We start from the raw sequence: 26802 nt of genomic DNA on the forward strand, positions 1-26802 counted from the left end.
CACAATGTATTTATTCCATTGGGTTTCTTGGCATATTTATATCAAATAAATTGATCATATATGTGATACTTTATAAAGGTTTGCAATGTACAGTCCATGGCTATACATTCATCAATACTATACCATGTTGACAACCCTGGCTTTATTTTAGGTCTTGAACTCCAGGAGTATGAGTTGTCTATCTTTATGTTGTCTCTCTTATTTATTTGCTTTTCCTCAGAACATAATCACTTGTTGAAATCTATTAAAAAAAAGGAGGGGTGCTTGGGAGGCTCAGTCAGTAGAGTATATGACTCTTGATCTTAGGATCATGAGTTCAAGCCCCACCTTGGCCATAAAACTAATTTACTTACATACATACATACATACATACATGAATAAATGGAGAAAAAAGAAAAAACTACTGGGAATGTAATTGGTTTGTGATGACTCTATAAACTTTAATTCCTATAACATACCCCTCAAATATTACTCTGATGGGAGTAACAAAGTAGAGTAATATGTTCATAGCCAGCAGTGACAGCCACATCGTGCCTGGAGTTGGGTATATAATAAGTCTTATCTGAATCACACAACTGAACATGTAGGACTAAGGAAATGTTAGATATTCATGCTAGAGGGAAAGTGGATATATGCTGTGAAGTCAAAACAAATAAAAAAAATCCTCATAATAAAGAACATTTTAAGTTGTATATATTTTTCCAACACTGGAAACTATTTCCCTTTGTACATATTACTTCTAATTTAGAGTAATTAAAAGACTATGAATGCAGAATTGGATAAATAGAGTTTGGAGAAGAGGCAAATGTATTAGTCAATATCACAATATTGTAAACTGTAGACATCTTAATTAAAGAAAAACAGCCTTTTTTAGGGACAACCTGAAGTGTTTTTTATGCAGCCTAACATCATTACTGATGATTTGTTTCTTAAGTTAATAGAAGTGCACTCTCCAGGTAGCTTCAAATTCCTGTCATAGATAAATGCTTTTAGCTCTTTCTTTTCATGTCATCATGTTTATGTACCTTCATCAGCCTGAGGCACTTTGTGCTTATTTAGTTTATTTTAAGTGGTCCTTAATTAACAAATGATTTGACATTCTTCTGTAAAATGAAATTTAAGCTAATATTTTTAATGAATTTATGCTTGAAAATGGCACTTCACAGGGGAATATGATAAACCTATTATTATTCAATACCATGATTGATGAGTCTCTAAATAGCGTTTACAACATTACCAATGCATATTTTCATGATCAGAAAGGATTTTAATAGAATACTCTGAGAAGCAGAATAATTGGAATATAAAAGAACATGATGATATAACATGATATTGGAAGGAGATTGTGTGTTGCTCAAAATGGAATTAAAATGTTTCCTCCAAACAAATCGATATCAATTGTATTTGTAAGAAAAAGATTTATATAGTATGTAATTGCTATCTAGATTATCCTTTCCTTGCTTGGAGAAAAAGAAACAAGCCACTATATAGACACAGTTATTTAGAGAACATCTTTTCAACCTGTCAGAATCTATTGTGGTAGCTGGACCCATCTCTCACCACCCAATAACAATAGGCTTCAGATACAAATGAGGTCAATCTCTGGGTCCTTTCAATAGAATGTTTCTCTTAAATTTCAAGAATTGTAGCCTTGAAACAGCATATTTTTGAAATTTGGGAAGCAAAACATCTGGATGGTGGGGTGAATGTTTTAAACTATTCTGAAAATTGCAAATTTTCCTATTGCAGATATATTTAATTTTGTTTTTTATGTCTTGATATTTCTTATACTCTTATCTCTAAAAGAGTTTTATTAATCTTGACATGGTTTTAAAACTTTCATTGTAGGGCTAATAAAACAAGATATGAGACAGATTAATTAATTTATTTTATTAAATGGACTAGATAATTCACAGTCATAAAGACAGAGCCTGAGGCTAAAAGTACAAATATTTACATCTTTATCATTAGACATCATGTGGAGAATGTCCTTATCACAAAATGTACTTTTAACCTTCACTCTTTAGTCTCCTAAAATCCATCATAAAACGGCAGATACCAATTTAGAATTAATAAAGCATATTTTACTCTAAAGCTGTATAATAATTGTTATAATCCTATACTTTTATTATTTATTATGTTTTTAAAATAAATTTAATAAGATCCATAAATTTAATTAAACATTGTATCATAGATAACAGCATTAGATAGTAAAATATCACTTCAAAGTTTTACAGGAAAAAAGTCCTCAAAAACATCACATGTTGAATTAAGCCTACTTACAAGCCATTACATTAACCTATTAATATTTTATAGATGATGTCAGGAGAAAAAGGCTCTGATTCAGAGACAAAAGATTAATATTCAGAGCACTGCAAGTAAACAGGTAAATCTACGTTTGCATTGATTTGGTCACCTGAAAGTTGCCCAGGGTTGAAGCAGTATGGGCCCAAAGGAAGGTAGGGTTTGTATTGCAGGTGAGAAACATCAAGAGTTATGAATCCACCATTTAGGAAGCAAACTTGTTCTTTGTTCCAGAGGCAAAGATTATCTTATTCTTCAAGATTACTTGATGGAAATTATTTACTTCCATACTAAGAAGTATGCCAGCTAAAAGACTTGTCAAGTAAAATATGTAGGAGCTTGAGAGACCCATGAAGGAATTTCTCACCCCAAAAGTTTTTTACTATAAGTATGAAATAATCAGATAGAGATAAATAATACATACCATAAGATATAACTGATTCAATAAATCAATCACATGTATTAAGTAGATATTATTATTTTTCTTTCATGTGGAAATAGGTTCATAAAATCATCAATGTAAAACAAATCTGTTATCATACTTTCACTCATTTATTGAGTTCATACTATGCTTCACAATACAGATAAAAACAAGGGATGAGATTCATTCTCTCATTCAGAGAGTTGATTTCTTTCTTGCTTTTTAACATTGCAAACTTTCACAGGTTAAATTCATTGTCACTGTAATTAATCATACCTCCCCCCCTTTTTTGTTCCTGAAAAACCTTCAGAAATTGCTCTTAGAGTCATATGTAAACTACACACACATACGCACAGAGTATTACCTATTTGTCAGAACATATTATGTTTAGACAATTTTATGTGCTTGGTTACCTGCATTATTTACCAGTTATGCTTTATAATCTCTCCAAAATAAAAAATATCCCCAGAAAAATTATGTCACTAATGAATTGTATTTTTAGCAATTTAGATGTTGAATGCCAAAGATTTTTTGAGGAGGTTGTATTAACCCAGGATATTGTCTTGAATATATCTATATGTAGACTAGTACCCAAGACAATATACAGAATCTCTGATGTTTAAAAAGTTTCACCCGTATTATATTCAAACATTGAAATGACTTTAAAAGTCAGTAAGACAACATATTGTAATGCAACTGAAATAGTTGACATGTAGATTATTTCAGAGTAAGAAATTTAGTTGGAGATATTCAAACCTCTGGTCAGTTATAACCCAAATAAATGCCTTTGACTGGTAGAATTTTAGACTTAAAAGGACTTATGAAAAACATAGTTTATCTTTACATATTTGCAGAATAATAAACTAGAGAAGTTAAAATGATCTCTTCATGGTAAAGTAGTGGGTTAGAAGCAAAACTAGAAACTAGTTCTTTCATTTTCCAAACTGGAGTTTTACTTAGGCATGAAATGTGATTATTTTGTAAAAATGTATCAAAATCTCAACAAAAGAAATATGGAAAATACTGACTTAATAAGATCAAATTAATTAAAATTATAATAGAATTAATAATATTAGCTAATATTTATTGAGGGCTTACTACATGTTAAACACTGTTCTAACTGTATGTTAAATAACTGGAATTTAAATTTAAAAACTTAAACTAAAAGAAAAAACCCACAACTCTAAACAATCTATATATAAAACCTTACTTAATCAGCACAAGAAATGAACTTCTTTATCTCATTCATGAGGGACCCAGAGAATTGAGTTAATTTTCCCAAGATTAACCATGTCATAAAGGATGGAACCATAATTATATGTAAGTGGTGCAATTTTAGAGCAACTATTTTCAACCATTAAAGCACGTATTTAGGTACAATCTAAGACACAGGAAAAATGTCAGAAAAATAGAATATGAGAGAATAAAATTAATGTTATTCTTGTTATGCTTGTTATGTCTGATCCATTCAAGCATAAGAGGAGAAGACGGACAGAGATTGAATCCTACAAGTTGGTTCCTTTGGCAAAACTCCTACATACTGAAAATGTTCCTAAACTTGGTAGACATTAAGAATAGATGTGACTATACAAAATGTGGGGTAAGAGCCAAAATAGTTTTTCCAATATAAATTATTTATCTTTTGGAGTCTCAAAGAAATGATTAGGGACCATTAAATCAAGGCAACCTAAGATCCTACAACAGAGTGATAATGATTGTGAACTTCTTCATATTTTGTTAAGTATCAAAGCCTAGATGATCACAAGTGTCTCTTTGACCAGTGTCAGAAGCAATTACTAAGTGTTACATCCAGTAAAAAAAAAAAAAATAGGTCATTTTCCCCAGGCACATTAAACTAACTTTACATGACTAGATAAACTCTTGAGTGTACCTCCCAATACCTCCCAATTTCCAACCATTTTTAGTGATCATAGAGCAGATGAAATGATGAAATGTTACTGAGAAATGATGCATTATTTCTAGTGACTAAGTCAACTCTTTCTTTGGGGTTTCTCCCACCTCCACTGCCTGGCCCTTTCCCTGAGAGTCCATCAGTAAGTAACCCCGTTGGGGACATCATTTTGGAAAAACCAAGTCTAGTCATCTAAATCATATCACTGACATCAAATACTCCTAGCCTGGCCTTCTGTTGATTTACAGTGCCAGCTTGCCCTTTCTTTTAGTTGTGTTAAAAGGGTTAAGAACTTCAGCTATTGAGTGGAATTATTAGTTAATGCCCCTAAAGCACTAAAGAAGTTCCAAAATATACTGTGTGATGGAGATAGAGAAATCTGCGGTTGTAGCAGTTTGATTCTTCACATCCTGGCACTTGTTTCTCCCAGGAGATAACACTTTACTTACATGAAACTATTAAGAGTAAGTCAGATATTCATACATCTGTCAATAGTTTCATTGGAAACTTTTCTTTAAACCGTATTTACAATTGGGGTATACTATGGATTTTGATTTTGCCATAGAATTACATGGGGTAATCTTTGTAGAACAGGGTTTAATGAGAAAAGATAGCTAAATTTTAACTGCATACTGCTATAATATTGTCTACTTTATTATTATTATTGAAGAAGAGATTATAGAATCTCCCGAGTATTATTTCTTTAAATTTTGTCTAACAAAGCAAACAACTCTTACTTAATTTGCATTGAAAGTATTTTTAACTTAGATGCTATAGTTGAGGAACAAGTGAATACTAGCAAATGGGGGTGCAAGTTTATTATACACTTAAACATTGGAGTGTTTTACTTAAGGATTATTGTCAATTTACAAACATAACACTTATAGAATATGGTCACTTTTAGATTGCTGAAAATAAAGTATTTTTATATTTTACCCTACAGAGTTATAAACATTATGATGCACTCTTTACTGCAGCATAACCTACAATATGTTGTCATGTAAAACTGCAGAATTTTTTTTAAAGAAGTAAATTACTTTTTAAATGCCACTTATTTTATGTTCTTGCTGATAGAGAACAGAGCATATATTGACTATGCTGGGTTAATTTCTTTTTTATTATTTTACTACTTTCTCTGGTGGCTAATTCTCCCTTAATTTTAGTTTCATGAGTTATGTTTTGCACAAAGTATACAGGCCAAAAATAAGCTTAAAGTTGTTCAGATCATTTGCTAGCTATTTCTTCATAAGAATATTCAATTTGTTCCAGTATTTATGCCTTCTTTCTTTACGGTGTATATAAATTATGATCCCATTAAGCCTTCACAGTTACACAGTTGCCATATTGTGCATTCTCCATTGTAGAATATTCATCACCCAAAAGACCTTCTCCCAGTCTACCAGGAATCATGAATGATAATGATCTTCGAATTAATTAACCTTTTTATTCATGATATACTTGCTAAGACTTTTCGTGCTATATTTTAAGAGAATTCATATGTATTTACATTATCTTTTTTATCTTCAACATGAACTTTGTGAAAACTTGGGTCACATACAGAAAAAAGTGCTTTTAATATTTTCTAGACATTCCAAGGTATAATGTAACAGTGCATTTCCTTAAATGATTACTTTTGAATTTATTCTATTTATTTATTTTTTTAATATTTTATTTATTTATTCATGAGAGACACACACACACACACAGAGGCAGAGACACAGGCAGAGGGAGAAGCAGGCTCCATGCAGGGAGCCTGATGTGGGATTCGATCCTGGGACTCTAGGATCACACCCTGGGCTGAAGGCAGGCACTAAACCACTGAGTCACCCAGGGACCCCCAATTACTTCTGAATTTAATAAAATAAAGAGCAGTAACTGAATTGCTAGAAAAAATTAATTTCACTATGGAGACACTAAAAACACAATTAGTTGCTAGGAATTGGGGATACAGGAAAGGCGGATAAATAGGTGGAGCACAGGAAAACTTTAGGGCAGTGGAACTATTCTGTATGATACTGCAATTGTCCACACATGGCATTCTACATTTGTCCAAATCCATACATCGTACCACACAAAGTGCAAGCCCTAATGTCAACTATGGGCCTTAGTTAATGATAATGTATAAATATTGGCTTATTAATTCTAACAAAGGTATCACACCAATGCAAGATGTTAATAATAGGAGAAACTAGAAGAGGGGATGCTGAGACAATAATGGGAGTTCCCTTTACTTTCTACTCAATTTTTCTCTAAACCTAAAGCTACCCTAAAAAGTAAAATCCTCTGATATGTAAATATATATATATAAAAGCTAATTTAGAGTCAGCAAGAAACACTGGCAAATAGAAAGACTTTTGGCTTCATTTAGACCTTCATTTTCTAACCAAGTTGTCTTAGAATCATTTAAATTATCTGTGCTTTGGTTGCTAATAGTAACCGCCTTAAACATTTTTTGCATGAAGTCAGATAATGTCCATCCAGCAACTCTCACAGTTGACGTTAAGCAGGTTCTTCAGTTAGCAGATAGTATCAGGTGTCTTATAGCTAGCTACACATTCATTCATTTAACAAATTTTTGGTGAGTTTGCCAAGCACTATTCCATGTTCTGGAAACTGAGGAAACAGAGAGAGAAAATCCCTGTCCTCCTGGTAAAGATGACTTTCATGTTCAAGGGGCTTTGATAATCTCTCATTTCTAAATAGATAAAACTCTTTCACTTCTTAAGAGCTAGAGGAATGTTTGTTCTTTACACTGAGCCCTGACTGATAGATATAGATTGGATGTTTACGTAAATTCACATCGAGAGAATTCTTTTGCGTTCCAACTCTGTAAATAAAAAGTATGATATTTACAAATCTGTGAATATGTCAATTTAGCTTTATTTCTATGTAACTGGGAGTTTGTTTGTCTGTTTATTTGAGAGAAAGTGTCTGCAAGAGAGAGTGTGAGCACAAGCAGTGGAGGGAAAAGAAAGGGGGAGAGGCAGGCTTCCCACCGAGCAGGGAGCCTGAGGACCCCAGGATCATGACTTGAGCCAAAGGCAGACCCTTAACCATCTGAGCCTTCTAAACACCCCTTAACTGGGAATTATCACATGTGTCCTTCCTATCTCCCAAGTTACAGGGTTAATTTGTAAACAATAGTGTATATGATTAGGTCACAGCATTATTACTGTAACTTTGTATGTATTACATAGTACAATTTGTCAGTAACTCTGCTAGAGGAATAAACACAAAGACATTGTTAGAGACATACACACACACACACACACACACACACTATATGGAGGATAGTATACATATATATGGAGCTCTAGTATCCATACAACAGGAGACACAGAAACATAGATATTCTATATTGTGTAAAACTTGTTCAGCATTATAGATCAATTTTAAAGTTTGCAGACGTTTTTTAGCTATGTGTCAGGCAAAAGCTGGGAGACACTGTCAAAAATTCTGATCTGAAAATCAAAACTAAAAAAGAATTATGTAGCCCTTGGCTCTGATTTCTTAAAATATGGTGCAAAAGAACTAAAATTAATAGAGATCTATATATCATATCATACTTAAAGCCCATAAGTAGTCCTAATAGTTCAAAGCCAGACTTTGGTCTCTAAAGCAGGGGCAGTATTTAATTCCCCTTATACCAGTGAGATCTAGAGTAAGATTTTGCAAGAATTAGGAGTGTTAGCAGTAGGGCTTGAAATGTGGGCTACAAGCACAGAGCTACTTCTATCTGGATTATGGAAGCATGTAATATAAAGCAAGTGGTTTGGTAGCAGAGAATTTTTAAAACGGTGATGAAAAGTTTCATATTTTAAGGGTATATTCGGTATCATACATATATATATATACAATGTGATACGTGTATAATGTATATGCATATAGAGTATTGATATATGATATTCAAAATAGATATAGTCATCTTGACCTTGCCTCCTACCAACATGGCAAAGCAGGGGTGTGACTAATTCTCACTCCTTTTTGTCTCATATATTCGTCTGCAGGACTTTTTGTGTTTTCTGTGCTACTTTAAGATTACAGTAACTTTGGCTTATCTCATAATATAATTTTTTCCGTTACTCTTTTGGTGATAATGGAAATATAGAAAGAGTCTCCAAGACATATACATCAGGATATTTCAGGCACTGAAATTCAAATTCTTCTGATATTTACTTTCAGGAAAAAACAAACAAACAAATGAACAAATTAGCCAGATACATTCCAATTTATGAATTAGAGCAGATCTAATTTTGATGTGTATCTTTGGCACATACATTAGTATATGTAGATATGTAATCTTGCTCTCAGTGTTAAAAATACAACTTATATAACCCAGAACCCTAACTATGGTTTGGGCTCTGCTCTAAATCCTTCATAAATATTGCCTTATATCTTGCTCATCATAATGCCAACAGGAAGTTAGAATTATTGTTCCATTTCGCAAAAGAGGAAACTGAAGTATAAGATGGTAAATGACTTCTGGAGATCATACAAAGGAAAGAAATGGTGGAACTAGAATTTAAACAGAATTGACTGGCTTCCGATTTCATAGTCAACTTCTCTTCTGTGCTGCTATGTATTGGGAGAACTATTTCATTCAGATCCAAATGTTTCTTTGAATTATGATGAAAAAAAATAGAAAAGTTGGTGTTCCATTAAAGAAATGTGAACATAAATGTTGTTTCATTATGACACACCTTATGCCACCATAGAAAATATTAACTGAGAAAATTTTGCTCTAATATTGTATGGATAAGGTCTCTTGTGAGATAATTTGCAATTTTTCTCTGGTATATATATTTATTTTTTTCATTGATCATTGCATAGGATTTCTTCATAACACATTTCTCTCTTATTTCTCTCTTCATCACACATTTTCTTTCTTATATAATCTTTCTTTCTTAGATTTTTTATTGCTTTCATGTTTCCATCTTAGTTAATGCCACTCTTACTGGAGGGGTGAAGACTTACTCTTAACTGTTTTGACATAATTCTGTTATAAATGGACCCTGCACGACCCCATTCTAATAATGAATATTTTAATTATTTAGTCCAATGAAAATTATTTAGGTATTTATAGTGAAATGCCATTACCTTCATCATCATTATTATTATTATTACTATTATTATTAATTATTAAAATGTTCGCCCAGCAGGCTGTCAATAAATATAAGGGCAAAGCTGCAATACATTATACTTACTCTCATTTGTATGTCCAAAAAACTTTACAAGTAACCTTCTCAAAACCTGCCTAGAGAACTCATGTTTTCAAGTATAAATTGCTTCCAAATTTTGAGAGTTTTTGATACTTTTTTTTTTTAATTTTTATTTATTTATGATAGTCACAGAGAGAGAGAGAGAGAGGCAGAGACACAGGCAGAGGGAGAAGCAGGCTCCATGCACCGGGAGCCCGACGTGGGATTCGATCCTGGGTCTCCAAGATCACGCCCTGGGCCAAAGGCAGGCGCTAAACCGCTGCGCCACCCAGGGATCCCAGTTTTTGATACTTTATATAAAGAGTTTGGAATGATGGTTCAGCCTTAAATTATATTTATATTTTGGAAAATACAATTGTTGGACTAGTTATAAAGTGTTTTAGACAAGGCATCATGATTGTTTATTTGAATGTTATTTATATATTCATTTGGTTAAATGAATTACTATTTTTCAGTAGTTCTGTGGGGATGAAAAATGCTAATTTTTAAAGGATTTTATTTATTTATACATGAGAGAGACAGAGACAGAGGCAGAGACATAGGCAAAGGGAGAAGCAGGCTCCAGGCAGGGAGGCCGATGAGGGACTAGATCCCAGAACTCTGGGATCACAATCTAAGCCAAAGGCTTAGCCACCTGGGCGTCCCACTAAAGTTTTTGAAATATTTCACATTTTGATTTATGTTAAAAAAACAATGAAATTTTTGAACCACAGTTTACTTTGTAGATATTACAAGCTAAGAAGATTAGGTTATCTAAGATAGATTAAAGGAAAATATATACACTGAAAAAGATTAAGGAAAGACTTTTAAATAAGTTGTAACAGATCCTTTGACTAGTGACTATTCTTCATTGGCTGTAATATTGCCATTTCATATGATTTTATAACCAATTTGAAATAAATATCTCATTGAAAAATATTTTCCTTTAATAGAAGGTCATGCCAAAGTAAGTATTATATGTAGTTGAAAAAGAAAATTTAAACCTTGTTCATTCCTTGGGGAGTTGTTTTACTTGATTTCACATATCTATGCATATTAGTTATACATAAGGCAATGATAATAGTTTCTCTCTAATATATATGGGTAGTGTGTGTTATTGATTGCTCTTTTGCTATGATGAATAACTATAGCCCAAATCATATATTATATCTTCTGCAATGAACAAACCATGGTCAAAATGATGTTGATTTTATTTGAATACTTTCATTCAGTTCTCTTCTTGATTTATTATTAATAGTGAAAATTTAATCTAGACTGGTTTTTAAAAGCACTGATTCCAGGAACTTAGTAAACCTAACATTCTATTTTGTTCTGCTCATATAAAACTGATCAATTGTGATAGAAAAAAAATGATGATATTCCACTTAATAATTTCATAGATATTATTCTGATAATCATAAACATTGAGAAAATCTGTATTATAAGTAAAAGCAAAAGTTGGGCACATTACATGGAATAATACAAAAAATAAAAATCTAGAACGGAAGATTTTTTTGTATATATTTAACAAATACAATTTTTTACACTATGAAAATAAAAGGATAAATTAATAATAATCAGTTTCCAAGACTGACTTGGAAAGTTTGTAAGTCATTTCAGTCCACATTCAAATGCAAGAGCTCAGTGGCATTGCTCTTCCTTGAAAAGGATTTCTTCCTTGAAGAAAATAGATTAAAATAGGGCACCTGAATAGCTCAGTAAGTTAACTGTCCAGTTCTTGATTTCGGCTCAGGTCATGATCTCTGGGTCCTGGTCGATAGCCCTAAGTCAGGCTCCCTGCTCAGTGGGGAGTCTGCTAGGGATTCTCTTTCTCTACTCTCCTTCTGCCTCTCCCCCTGCTCGTGCATTCTCTGTGTGTGTATGTGTGTGTGTCTCTCAAATAAGTAACTAAGTATTAAAAAAAAGAAAGAAAATAGATTTAAAAAGAAATAAAGAAGGAAAGAATTTGAACACGGTGACCTCTTTTTCCATTATGAGGCAATTCTGAATGAGTTTGGACTACATGAAACATGAGTAAGCAAATGAGGTATGACTTGTACAAGACTTCTACTTTTGAACTAGGAACCCAGGATTCATCAAAACTAACGACAGAAATGGGACATAATTATTTCACAGAATATGGGAAGAGAAAATATTTTTTTCTAAGTTTTATGTTGCTGAGGATGAATCATTTCTCCATTTTGACACCCCTTCCATAATCTGCATCATGGTACAAGGCAATCAGTTACTTTTCACATTGATTACAGCCTTATACACCTCAGAACATAAGTTTATTATTGACAGGAAGGAATTAAGTTTTATTTTGGGTATGTGTGTATCCATGTGTTCATGTCAGGAGGGATGGTGAGAGAATGGAAAAGAGAGTCTGAGATTCCTGGAAAATGAAGGTTATATATATTTTAAAATTATGCACCATATATCCTTATGGAAACATTTATAATAAACTTTGCACAAAAATATGCACTTTTTTTTCAGTGAGTGGTTAAGCATTTATCAGAACTCTATTTTCTACTAAGCATTTATCAGAACTCTATTTTCTACCAATACATTTCCCCATTCCCTAAATTTTCTTTTTCCTTTCAATACTTTATTTTGCTTTTAAAGTTATTGACCTCAAGTTTGTCATTGTCATTTAGGAATTTTTGCTCCACTAATATATGCCAAACAACCATGGAGATATAGATATCCTTACCCTGCTCTTTTACTTTATTTGCTTATCAGAAAGTTGTTAATCAGGGAAGGTGGGTGGCTCAGTGGGTTAAGCGCCCACCTTCAGCTACACTCAGGTCATGATCCCAGGGTCCTGGGATTGAGCCCCACATCAGGCTCTCTACCCAGCAGAGAGTCTGCTTCTCCCACTCTCTCTCTCCCTGTGCTCTCTCTCTCTCTCTCTCAAATAAATAAATGAAATCCTTTAAACAAAGAAAAAAAAGTTGCAAATCAAATTTGAAAAATTCTGATACATATTACAAATTATACTTGTAAATAATCATGCCTTATATAGTCAGTTCAAGACCTTATGGACATTTCCAACTAAAACTTTTGTCAATACTTTAACAAGTGAGTGTAAATGAAGACATAGACAGTGCTTTCTGATTAGTAATATATATGTGCACCCATGCCTATGTTTTGAAGAGGACAAATATTTATTGAGGTTGCATGTCACATTTGGTGGGAAATGCCAAAGATATTAAAATATTAATATTGAATTTTAGAACACTTGCATTATAAGCATAAGACCTTAAAATATCACTTTTATCATCTTTTGTGAGACTAAATGAAATATAAGGATTATGCTTAGAATTCCCATAGAGTAGCTCCTCTAAACACATGTTAAAGAGAATTATTGTGGTGCCAAGAAATAAAATGAGATGGACACTTGAAACCTCATAAAAAATAAAGAGCACTAAAATATATTTTCTTTTTTTACTTAAAGGAGATCTTGACTGAAAGGAAAGTAAAAGTCTTTGGTCTTTGGACCAAAAGGAAAGAAAGGAAGTCTTTGGTCTTTGGAAGTTTTTTAAGACCAAAAATTACAGCAATGTATTATAAGGTACATACAGCATGCAGGTTTAATACATATAATAACTATTGAATGAAAAATGGAGAGGAGATTAAGTAGACTTATAAAGCACAGAATTTTTAAAATTTTAGAATCTTAAAATTTTTAAAATTTTATGTGAACTGGTAAATATTAACTCTAGAGAAATTATGAGAATTTAGAATGTTTATAATAATCCCTAAATCAGTCACTGAAATAGTAGTGCAAAGACATATAGATAAATGCTAAAGATAATTCAAAATTTAATTATAAGAACAGCAAAAAAAAAAAATTAATCCAAAAGAGGACAAGGAGTGAGGACTATAGAAACATGAAATTGAGGGGTTAAGTACAATATGAACGATAAAATGTAGACCTGAAACCAAACATATTAAAAATTATATGGCAATGAAGGCAGAATTAAACAATTGATTTAAAAAAATGAAATATAGATCTAGACTATTTAAAGAGAGGCATTGATAATATGCTCTATGTTTTCAATATTTATATATTTTATGTTATACATATGTAAGAATATGTTTTACATATTTTATATTATATTTAATATAGCATATGTATATATATATATATATATACATATATACATATATATAGGCTAAAACTAGATGGACAAATTATACCATGCAAAGAGATAGTATAAGAAAGAAGAATTTATATGAGATAAATTATGTTTCAAGGCAGTAATTGCTAGAAGTAAAATGTATATATTATAAAGATAAAACCTGAGTCCATTAGAAAAACATAATCATAATTGTGTTTTTGCCAATAGAGTTTTTAAAATATATTAAGAAAGCCAAAGGGATAATTGACCATTAAATAATCTAGTTGGAGATTTCAATGTCTCTATTAGCAATTAATAGAACAGCAAAATAACACATTATTAATACCTTATAACTGAACAAAAATATCCAACTATTTTAGTGAATTGATGTTTATGAGCCACTAATCTTAACAAAAACAACATGCCTTCTTTTTAAGTACACAGGTATATTCAGCAAAATGAACCTCATGTTTGGGCCTAGAGCAAAGATGGAATCTTAAAGCCAAAGGAATAAAGAACCCTGATAAAGGTAACTACATAAGTAAATATAAAAGCCAGTATTGTTGTGTTTTGGTTTGTGACTTTTTTACATGATTTGAAAGCAAATGAGTACAATAGAAATTATGAGTTTGTGTGACTACATGCACAATATATAAAGTTGTAATTTCTGACAGTGGTACACAGGGGAGTGTGAAAATACACTGGAACAGAGATTTTATGAACTATTGAAGCGAGGTGGTATTAATTTAAAGTGGCTCATTATAAATTTAAGATGTGTTTTGTAACCCCCAGATGACCACTAAGAAAATTATGCAGAATATATATAGAAAAAAATTAGGAGGAAATCAAATTCAACTAAAAATCAGTTAAAGGAAAATATGAGGGAATGGAGAAACAAACAAAAAATGGCATATAGAAAAAATATAAAAATGGCATAAATAAGAGCTTCCCTGTCAGCAACTGCTTTAATGCAAGTGGAATAAACTAATCAAAAGTTAGAAAATGGCTGATTGGGGTAAAAAAAGTAAAAACACCAAAAAATAAACTTGATCCAGCTATGCTGTCTTCAAGAGACTTACTTTAGATGCCAAGACATGAATAGATAGAAGGTGAATGAATGAAAAAGATATTCCATGAAAATGGTAACTAAAGGTGACCTGCAATGGTTATTCCAATATCAGACAAGAGACTCTAAGTTAAAAATAGTTATAAAAGACAGAAAGGGATATTATATACTTCTAATGAGCCATTCCATAAAGAAAATATAATAATTCTAAACTTGTACACAAACAATGGAGCCAAAAAATACATGCAGCACTAGTTGACAGACTTGAAGGGAGAAATGGACTATTTAAATAATACTCAGAGACTTCCACATCCCACTTTCAGTGATGGACAGAAAAACTAGACTCAAGATCACTAAGAGAATAAAGGACTTGAACAACTCCACCAACTAACCAGTTCTACCAAACATGCACATAACACTCTACCTAACAAGAGGATAATATACACATTTTTTTTTCTCAAGTACACATAGAACATTCTCCAGGGTAGACCATAGGATAGGACACACACACACACACACACACAAACATACACAATGGAATAAAACTACAAATCTAGGACAGAAGAAACACTGAAAAATGTCACAAATATGTGGAAGTTAAACTTTTAGACAAACGATGAGTCAAAGCATAAATCAAAAGACAGATTATGAAATGAATAATAACTAAAATATATACCAAATATTATGGAGCATTGCAAAAGTAGTGCTCTGAGAGAAATTCAGAGCTATAAGCCCTGACATTTAAAAGAAATTTCAGGGGCACCTGGGTGGCTCAGTCAGTTAAGCATCTGCCTTCAGCTCAGGTCATGATCCCAGGGTCCTGGGATTGATCCTCAATAGGTCAGGCTCTCTGCTCAGTGGGGAGACTACTTTTCCCTCCCCCTCTGCCAGTCCTCTGTCTATGCTTGCTTTCTCTCTCCTTTCTCTGTCAAATAAATAAATAAAATCTTCTAAAAAGAAAGCTCAAATCAATAACCTAACTTTACTTCATAAGAACCTATAAAAAGAAAGGCAAAATTAATACCAAAGCTAGTAGCAAAAATAAAATAAAATAAAAGACTCTACATGAAATAGACACTAGAACAGTAGAGATAATATACTAATAATGAAAGCAAAAGTTTGTTCTTTGAAAAGGTCAACAAATTGTTGTAGCTTTAGATAGATTTGCCTAAGAATGAAGGTTCCAATTACTAAATCAGAAATAATCATATGGACATTACCACTAACCTTATGGAAGTTGAAAGGATTGGAAGAGACTACTATGAACACTTGTATACCAACAAACTAAATATCTTAGAAGAAACAGAATAAAAGATGTAGAATGACACAAACTGTCAGAACTGTCTTAAGAATAAAAAGAAAAAAATTAAACAGACTTATAAAAATTAAAATGGTTGAATCAGTATTCAGAATCCCCAGCAAAAAAAAATAAAAATAAAAAAAAAAATCCAGGATGAGATGGTTTACAATTTTTTAAAACATTTGTAGAAGAATTTATACCAGTATTTAAAATTTATTTGCTTATTTGAGATAGAGAGAATGAGAGAGAGATAATAGGAGCAGGGGGCAGAGGGAGAGGGAGTGGCATAGCCACTCTAGAATCTAGCCAATCTAGAATTCTATGAAACATAGAATTACCGTATGACCTGGCAATTTTCTTTCTAGTCTATGCTTTAAAAAATTGTAGATTTTTGATCACACATTTGTAAAAGAATGTTCATAGCTATGCTATTCACAATAGCCTAAAGCTAGAACAAGCCAAATAAATATCAACTAGTTGATAAATGGATAAACAGATAACAATATGGTGGTACAGTGGAATATTATCCAGCCATAAAAAGCAATGAAATACTGCTACAGGCTGCAACATGATTAACCCTGAAAACATTATGCTAAGTAAAATAATCTAGACATCAAGGAGCACATATTATGTGATTGCATTTATAATGCAATATGCAGAAAATGTATGTTTGTAAAGACTAGTAGTTTGTAGCAGACTAGTAGCTTCCAAAGGATTAGGGTAGGGAGATGCAGGAAGTGACTGCTTACCAGGGATGGGGTTTCTTTGTGGTGTGATGGAACCAGGAATTTCCAAGCCTTCTTCTAAGTAAAGGAAAAACCCTGATAAAATTTGTCTAAATATAATAATCCAGTTCTTTTCTCTAGATTGCTACGCTAAATGTTCTTTATCATACAGACCTTTTTATTTTTAACAATCTTTTCTATGCTTAATAAAGGGTTGGGGCACCTGGGTGCCTCAGTGGTTGAGCATCTGCCTTTGACTCAGGTCATCATCCTTGGGTCCTGGGATCAAGTCCTGCATCACGCTTCCCGCAGGTAGCCTGTTTCTCCCTCTGCCTATGTCTCCTCCTCTCTTTCTGAGTCTCTCATGAATAAATAAAATCTTTTAAAAAACCCCACAACAATCTTTTCTATGAATAATTTGATCTTCAATCAACTTGTCACTTTATTTTATTTTTAATTTAGCGAGAGATTTAGTAACCACATTTTTCATTTCTCTTTAGTTAATTGATTTCAGCTATTTTAACTTAATTATGAATTCCTTTGTTAACCTATGACATGTGTAGTTTCTTAAACATAATCTGTGAATTTTCTTTTTTTATCTGTGAATTTTCATTGCAGTTTTTCATTACTGAATTATTTAAATATGGATTATTGAAAAAATTATGCTTTAAGTGTTACATATTCTGATTCCTCAGTTTTAAAACTCTGAATTGTAAAACCATCATAATTAATATTCTATTTCGAAGGCACACAGGGGGTAAATTACAAAAAAAAAGAGAGACATTTTGTTTTATGAGGTCTCAATATATTACTTATGTGGATAAAGACTAAGAAAATAGTCACAGATGGAGAGCAGAATAAATATTCTTTAATATTAACATGCTGTGCTCTCCATGTTTCTCTGAGAGTATATTAACTTACTTATCAATTAATGTGTTTGTTGTCTTTGATACATTTAGACACATGGTACTATCCACCTGGGAGACCACTCAGTAAACAGCTGAGTCTACCTTTTCAAATTACTATATTATGAAAATGTACAACATACTTTGCTATAATTTCTTTGGAGCAATTATTTCCATCATGGTGGTCATAAAATAATTAATTGATCTCTAATGTAGAGGGTGATATTAGACTACTAAATAGTGGTATGTCTCTCTTCCCTGAAGGAATGTGTGATTTATGTAGCTAGGAGAGCATTGTTTTTCATTACTGCAACTACTTCATGATCTGTAAATATTTGTGGAGGATAGAAAAGTTTATCTATATTAAATTTTTCTTGTTATTTTTTTAAATACAATTTTAGATTTATTACAGGTGAAAGATACCACGGGAGATTGATTCTTTTTTTTTTTTAACCCTGAACAACTTGAAAAATCATCTCTATATAAATGTACATTGTTCCTTCTACACCCTCCACATAACATGAGTACTTGTCTATTTAAACTAATATTTAAGATTGTTGTCCTAATAGATAATTGTTCAACAAACTTCTAAACATATGCTCATATGGACTGAAAGACTGAAATTAACAAATTATACTTTTAAACAAAATTTATACCTGGTGTACATGTACATATTTATACTAGGGAGAATTATAATTCCTTTAGTTACTGGAGCTCTAACCCAAATGGACTCATGCTAAAAAATAATCCATAAAATTTAAAAACTTATCTCAATATACCATGGAAGAATAGAAGTTGATGTGACTGTTTTTAAGAAAAATTGGATTCAGAGCTTAAATGTGATTATCCCAATTATGTATTTCTGTTGTTTCCTCTTCCAGCTCATCTTTTCTTTTATTGGCCTTATATTTGATACTCCAAAAATTTCTTGTAAGACAAAAACAACATGAGCAATGAACAGAAACCAGATTCATGTTCTTTCAGTATCATAGCTCCAGAGTCCAGAGGGTCTTTCTCATTAATTTTAGAAGAAATTTTATTGGAAGCATTTGTTTGACATCTTTTGTCTTATTATTCCCACTACACAACTTTGTGGTGATTAGGAGAAACTGATGGTCTGTGGTCTGTTATTTGAAGAAATGGTAAAGGTAAATATTTTCCAAAAATAAGCATTATTCTGTATTAAAAATATAAACATACACACTTAAAAGACCTCACTAAGATTGAAGAATCCTATTTTTCTTATTTACATAGTGAGCTAGTATATACTCAAAAGGCTCTAAGAGAATTGAGGAAGAGCAATGTAGATATGGATTATAACTTGATGTATACTCAACTTTCACATTCATTCCCTATGCATACTTTCTAATGAAGTTCAAAAATTATCTTTTTAAATAATTATCTTTTAGAATGGGACCACAGAGGCCAATCAGCATATTAGCTCATAAGAGCAGCCCTTTAATACATTTTTTTTTTAATTCTAGAACTTTGGAACCAAAAAAGAATTTACAGATCTTTTAACTCAAATTAATTCAGTTACAAATGAGGTAATTGCTTCTTAGGTAGGTTAAATAGTTGCTCAAAGGTACACAAGAGATTTTAGTCATTTCCACAACTTACATTTATGCAGTTTCTTTATATAGGAAGCCACCATCAAGACTTGGAAGTACAAGAATTATACGATTTGTTGTAACAAGAAAATAATGCTGGTTTAGGGAAGCAGGTACAGTCTTCATCTCAATGTGTACATATTAGGCACAAACACAATAGTTTGTTGCTCTGTCAACTGTTGTCTTTCTGTCCACACAAGTGACTTTAAATTTGAATCTTTTGCCAGAGAAATCTGTCAAAAAAAAAAAAAGCTAATCTATAACATGCAAGAAAAAACTCTCCAACTGATCAAAAAGCAGGATAAGAAATTATACAAATATTACAAGAATTAAAACCCCAAACAGATAAGGAGCCAAAAAGCAATGATGTATTTCAGAGATGTGTAGGATGATATCCCTGTTCTTTAAAACTTTTGTCCAACATCATGGTTTCCAAGAATAATCTTCTAGGTGACTAGTAACAAAGTAAATATTAAAACATTTTCTCATTGCTATACTGTTTCTCATTGTAACCCATCATGGAAATACTTAAGAGATAAAAACAAATGATAAAGCACAATTCGAATTATTTTCCTGACATATCTTAGAGTTTTATTAAAGTAATTGTCTTGTTTTAAAAGTAGTGCATTCACCTTTTCTTATCAATAATGTCATTTTTGTCTCCACCCTAAAGTAGCCATTAATCAGACATACATATGTTTCATGAATAACTCATGAAAGAGAAATATCAATTTTAAATGGAAATCATACTCATGAATTGAAAGTAATGTTATTATTACTAAAAATAAGGGCACTGATTTTATGTATACTGAAACTGAAATAATATTAAATGGCTCACAGATTATTTCATTCAATCATCACAATATCTTTTAAAGATTACATGGTTATTAGCACATAGAAAAGCAAAAGTTGAACAGGGTTGTTTAATTCAAGAACCCAATTATTATCTATTACACTATAACTCATATAAAAATAGGTTCTGCGAGAAAATAATCACTAAAATTCTCAAAAACAAAATAATAGATATATAAAAATTAAACTGACAAATAGAACATTCATGGTATATTTTACTCTTTGTAAATGCATAGAGGCAAATGCTTTAATTCATATATATTTGAATAAAAAGATATATCAAGTAAATTATAGCACAGTAAATCTTTGGAATGAAAAGAAAGTGAGAAATAAGCAAAAAAGGATACTTATTATAATAGGCTTAGTGATTTATTTGAATAGGATTTAAGATATTAGATTGATAAAATTTACAATATTATAAAATGTATTACTATTTTCAACCTTATTTTATGTAAATAAATATATAATATAAAGAAATTTGGGAATTTGGGATTAAGTTTGTAATAACGTACTGTAAATCCCCAAGATAATGAGTTTGTCATGGCAGAGGTTTCAGAAAACAGTAACTCAAAATTAGTTGAAAAGTTCAAGATTTACTGAGAGTAAAATATAGTTTTTAAATTCCTTCCACATTAAATTGATATCTTAAAATTAGAGTGAGATGGTTAGATTCCATGTAAAGTTAATATATATATCTTAAGAATATATTATGCATGTTACTTTTAAATACATAGAATAAAAGTTTATTTTTTGAATAAAACTTTAATTTTAGATACATATTACTTAATTTGTTTAAGAGAAAATAAATTTTTATTTTATTTTTTAGATACCCTAAAGGATATATTTACATGTAAACTCTAAAATATTGAGTGGTAATCTTTTTCATTTTCATGAGATATCATTTGTTCCCCATCCTCTGTCATATTTGTGTCAGTCATACATCAAAAGCCACCACTATTAGTTTTCTATGTATTTTCAGTCTATTTAAGACCTTTTAATTACAAATATATTTTTGATTATTGCTTTAATTTATTTAAAAATATATTTTTCATATGCCTATGTCAAAATATACACTTTGTATTTTATTATAAAAATGTACACATGCATATAAACATATAAAAATATATGTGTACATATATGTTTATATATACATATATATGAAGTAAAAAATCACTGTATATATAATCATTGTCTTGGTTTGGCATAATTTATGCTATTTCTAATAGGTAATTGTGTTCATTTTTATATCTCATTATATGTATTTATGACTAACTTCCAGTGCCATCAGGGAAGAGTTGATATTTTAAGATAAGAGTCATTCAGGAATTTGCATCCATACTTAATAATAAAATGTTCCTGGAATTTTCCAAACTACATCTTTCTTTGCAGAACACACCTTTTGTTATTCATAGGCTCAAAAGGCCTACTACTAACTTGTCTCACAAAAACAGCCATATATAGACCTAAAATAACTTATCAAAATGCTGCCTAGACTATATTCTGTACATATGAATCCACTGTGAAAAAAATAAATTTATAAAAGATACCTGAATGCATAATAAATAATCCTCATCTCTGCTTTCATTACTAAAAATGGAGCTCTAGGTAGGTGACAGAAAATATCCAAGAAAAGCATCCAAAATATAATAAGCATGCCAAGTTACACACACATTAAAAGATTTATAATTATGAATTCCAATTTTTTGGACCAAAGCAATGAAGTAGAATATGTAATTAGTACCATTAAGAGCATACAAAACTGAAAAACAACAGCAACAATAAACTAGGAGCTTTTTAAAAATGTTGGCACAAAAAAAAATGTTGGCATGACAGCCCTGGTGAAACTAAAAGAATAAAACTTTGCTTTCGTTATACTAGAACATCACAATTTCTAGGAGGAATAACCTAGAGAAATTTCTTAGGCTCAACAGAAGACATTGAGAACCATAATAAAATCATGAGACTCAAAGTTCAAACTACTTTCTACTTACCGATTCCTTTATCTGCATTCTGACTCATGAGATATTTAGTAACCAGGAATAACTCCAAAGAGCAATAGAAATGTGTGAGTGTCCACGGACGCACACTACAATAAATAAAACTTGACTCATTAGATTTAAAAAAATTTATATGGTGACAGGCATATCGTTACACAAAACCATTGCATCAGGTACTTTTAAAGAAACCTTCAACTAATTGGAGTGACCAACCTCATCAGTTTCCTTTATTTTTCCATAAAGTGTTTCTCCAGTTTGTAAGCAGAGAAATAGAGAGCAAAAGAGTTCAGAATTATTTAGGGAGGGAATAGGTTGTGCATGCTACCGATTCTAAAGTCGGGTCACTATTATTTTCAATACTTGGCTATCTTGTTCCAGCATTTCTCAGGCTATATCTCTCTTAATATAATTTTAATTTTATATCTTCAACCGTCGCTTTCTTGTGACAGATTTCTAATTTTCGTTACAAATCCTTCTCATTCTTATGACTGCAGACACTAAATCACACCTAGGTTTTCAAATGACTCTTGAAGTTTAAAAAGCAGGGACGAGCTTTTGTTTCTTTTCCCCTAATCTCCAAAATTGAGATGGTTATACAATCTCATAGTCCATCCATGCATTGTCTCTGAAACCAATGCCCTGCCTTTAATTTCCACACTCCTGGTTTAGGGACTCAACATTTGCCAAAGTTCTAAAAGGCTGTCCAAGGAGACTCTTCTGTTTCAGTTTCCTCCATGATATGCAAGAAGCTGACCCATCTTCATTAAATCAGTTCTGCTTCCATTGCACTCTACTAACTGAGCTCCAGGGTGTACATTTCCTTTATATAATCATCAGTATATAGGTGACCTTCCCTAAGAGCGAACCTAGACCCACTTTGCCAAATGTCTTTCTTCCCACATCCTGAAAACACAGTCTGTATTTCACTCAACAATCCTGCAACTTACCTTGCACTTGCTATAGCCATGACTAAGCTGTTTTCCCACATGGAATTCTTATTTGAGGAGGTTGTATGTCTTCCAGTTCTCAACTAAATGTTATCTCAATGAAAGATGTCTTTCAAAGTCTGCTTCTTGAAATACTTGAAGACATAAGTCTTGCTCATTCTTTGAATTCTTATTTCCTTCTGGTTTTGTAAAGTAAGTACATGGCATGTCTTAAATACATGAATGTAGCAGGAGTTAATACGAACATCAGTTAACATCGGTTATTTGGTACCCAAATCATCAATTCAGGATGGAATGCAAATAGTTTTCTATTAATTCTTATTAAAGTTTAATTTTAATTGAGCAATCATTATTAAGCACAACTATTAACTAACAGATAATATTTCTAAATATTCTCCTATTTGTCCTTCTTTGTAAAATTGATCTTTTACAAAGATAATAAACGTAGTTTGTAAAAATGATAAAAAATGACCTAATTTTTGTACTTCAATAATTGATTAACCATGATTATTATTTTAATGAGATTATCTAGATATTATTATACTGTGTACAAATGCACATTTAAAAGATAATTTAGCCTATAATGCTAATATTTTCCTTGATACAATATAGCTATTTTAATAGTACTTTGTATTACCCTGAACAAATTATCAGGGTAATTTGATTTTAAATGTAAATTGACATTTAAGATTACCTATATTTTTAGGTGATTTACATTTTTTAAAGTATTGTCATTATAAATATTGTAACCATGAATCTATAGTGCAAACTGAGACACTTTGGAAATATGAATGATGTACATTCCTATTCACTGTAATTATAAACAATATATATTTTTAAAGATTTACGTATTTTTTTCAGAGAGAGAGAAAGAGAAAGTACAAGCAGGGGGAGGCGCAGATGGAGAGGGAGAGGGAGAAAATCTCAAGCAGACTCTGCTGAGCATGGGTCCCACACAATGCTCGATCCCAGATCCCTGAGGTCATGACCTGAGTCAAAATCAAGAGTCTGATGCTTAACTGACTGAGCCACCCAGGTGCCCTTCTAATCATAAATAATATTATAATGAACAACATTGCCAACATTTTTTAGGTAAACTACACTATTTTTATTGTGGCTTCTTAAAGTTTGAATTGTTTATCAGGGTATAAATAGTTTTTTAAGTCTTCACACTGTTCTCCTCAGCAGAGTTGCCAGCAATAAAAGGAGTTAATATTCCCTGTAGTCTCAAAAAGCTGGGAGTCGTTTTCTAAGCCCTAAGTTTAAATAAGGAATCATGTCACAATGTTGATTTGACTTTTCTTTCTTTGCACTGTGGTGAGATAGAACACTCTTTCATGTATTGTTTTGGCTACTAATATTTCTTCTTTAAGTTTCTAAAAGCTTAAGAAAGTCACAGTTAATTTTTTTTATTTTATTTTGTTTTGCTTTAAGGTTGAGTTTTGCCTGCATGAACTTGAAGACGACGACAGAGAACTCTGTTAAAGTTATCACAGGCTGATGTGATCTGAGATTTATTTTCAACGTTGCCTGAGGGCAGAAATATGAAAAAATATTCAAGTACTTGAAAATATAACATTTAGTAATGATAATATGATAATTAAAGATAAGATATTTGAGGGTAGATAATAGGAAATTTATTTTTAATTTATCGATATATGTTTAAATGAAAAAGAATACATGTATTAGGAAAAGTTTTTCATTACCTATATCACATTTGATCAGGTTGATTTATTTAATATTTTATACGTCAGCCCATAAAGCTAAGATACATTTTACATCAGGCTGGAGTGGCTGCGTTTGAAAAGAACACCAGTTAATTTATCTTATAACTTGTTCTCTATTTTATTTTTTGTTAAGAACATGAGTCAGAAAGTCATCTGCCTTCTGAAACTCAAGAATAAAACACAAAATGCCAATTTTGTGAATATGAATGAGTACCAAGCTGTCTCTAAAGGACAACTGAACTATTATCAGTTTTTTTGTAGATAGTTCGAAATGAATAGATTGTTCTCTGACAAAAGAATCATTTCAATCAGAAAAAAAAAAAAAGAGCTGAGTTATTGATAGGAATATTTGTTGAAATACAATCAAATTGAGAAAGAAATTCATTATAGTTTCTCATTATATCAGTGCCGGCTAAATTATAGTCAAAGTCAAAGGTGGTTAATTTAGTTAAAATTAGATTTTTTAATGTTTACTTTCTTCTAGTATTTGAGCTAAATATTATCTTGGAAGACTAACAATCTATGTCAAATAGTCTTTCCCCCTATAATTAGATTAATATTGATTTGCTACAGTCAGATCAAGTGAAATAGTCATAACAGCTTTTTTTAAATGCAACTGAATTACTGTGAAAATTATTGATAACTACTAATCACTTAGGAACAGAGATCTAGATAAATGTCAAGTTAACTACATAATTCTTCTATTTGAATATGCAATAAAAGGTAACTTAATGTGTTTTAAATTAAACTATCTTAATTACGTATATTTGTGTCCTGCAGCCTTTGCAAAAATGCGAAGAAGAGGAAAATATAAATATTCTCAAATTGTTTATGGTTAGAAAATGTTGTTCCAAATATTCTGAGAGATAATGGAGAAAGTATAGCCATGAGACATCACATTTTGTTCAGCACTACATTTGCTATAAAATATCTTGCTGTCATGGACAGAAAAACTGAATTTGGCATTCAAGGCTGTAGCTTTATCAGAGGTAATCAATCTGTTAATTAAAACATGATTCTCAAAATTCAATTGAACATAGTCGACACGATCATGTTAAATACACACATCGCTTCTGAGTTCATATTGCAGTGAGTCTGTTTTTAGTCTTCCCGTGCCAAACTGTTACCACTTATTCTGCTCTAAATTCAGTAACTTAAAGATTAAGTTGCTGTTTACTTTAATTATTCTGCAGAAAGCTTTTAGAAATATCCTATTTTATTTTGGACATATGGATGTCTCTTTTTTTTAATTTTAATTTTTATTTTTATTTTTTTTGGATGTCTCTTTCATCTTTCTAGTATTATCTGTAAATCTACTTAGAAAATCTTTCTTTTATCCTCAGTATATGTTTCAGAATACGATGACCTTAATTATATTCATATCATTATTTAGTTAAAATGAAAAACAATCAATTATATAGATCATCTGTTGGTCACTCAGCTATTTGCGTATTATGCATAATCTCAAACATTTAAATGGAATCTTAAGTTTCTTAATACAACAAAGGCTAAAGACATACAGAGGATCTTTGATTCATAAACTTTTATTACTTTGAAAATATTTTGGATAAATTTTGATAGATAATATACATTGACATCAATGAAGGTGATATAAACCTAGAAGTAAAATATTTTTGGTGATTAAAATATTGAGATATATGCATGCCATATGAGTTTTCTGATTATTTGATATTCATCCTCATTGAAATAATGA

General features: G+C 31.3%; 1 long non-coding RNA gene across 2 annotated transcripts in view; it reads left to right on the top strand.

Annotated features, from left to right (window-relative positions):
• Nucleotides 1-25852, top strand: part of LOC144306002 (uncharacterized) — a 183372-nt gene extending 157520 nt beyond the window's left edge. For both annotated transcript variants that reach the window (XR_013373037.1, XR_013373036.1), the window contains exons 4-5: nucleotides 14397-14488; nucleotides 24796-25852. This is a non-coding gene — a long non-coding RNA (uncharacterized LOC144306002). The remainder of the gene's footprint in view (nucleotides 1-14396; nucleotides 14489-24795) is intronic.
• The last annotated feature ends 950 nt before the right edge of the window (nucleotides 25853-26802 follow it).

This window comes from Canis aureus, chromosome 36 (assembly GCF_053574225.1).
Source record: "Canis aureus isolate CA01 chromosome 36, VMU_Caureus_v.1.0, whole genome shotgun sequence".
In the NCBI taxonomy this organism is placed as follows: Eukaryota; Metazoa; Chordata; class Mammalia; order Carnivora; family Canidae; genus Canis; species Canis aureus.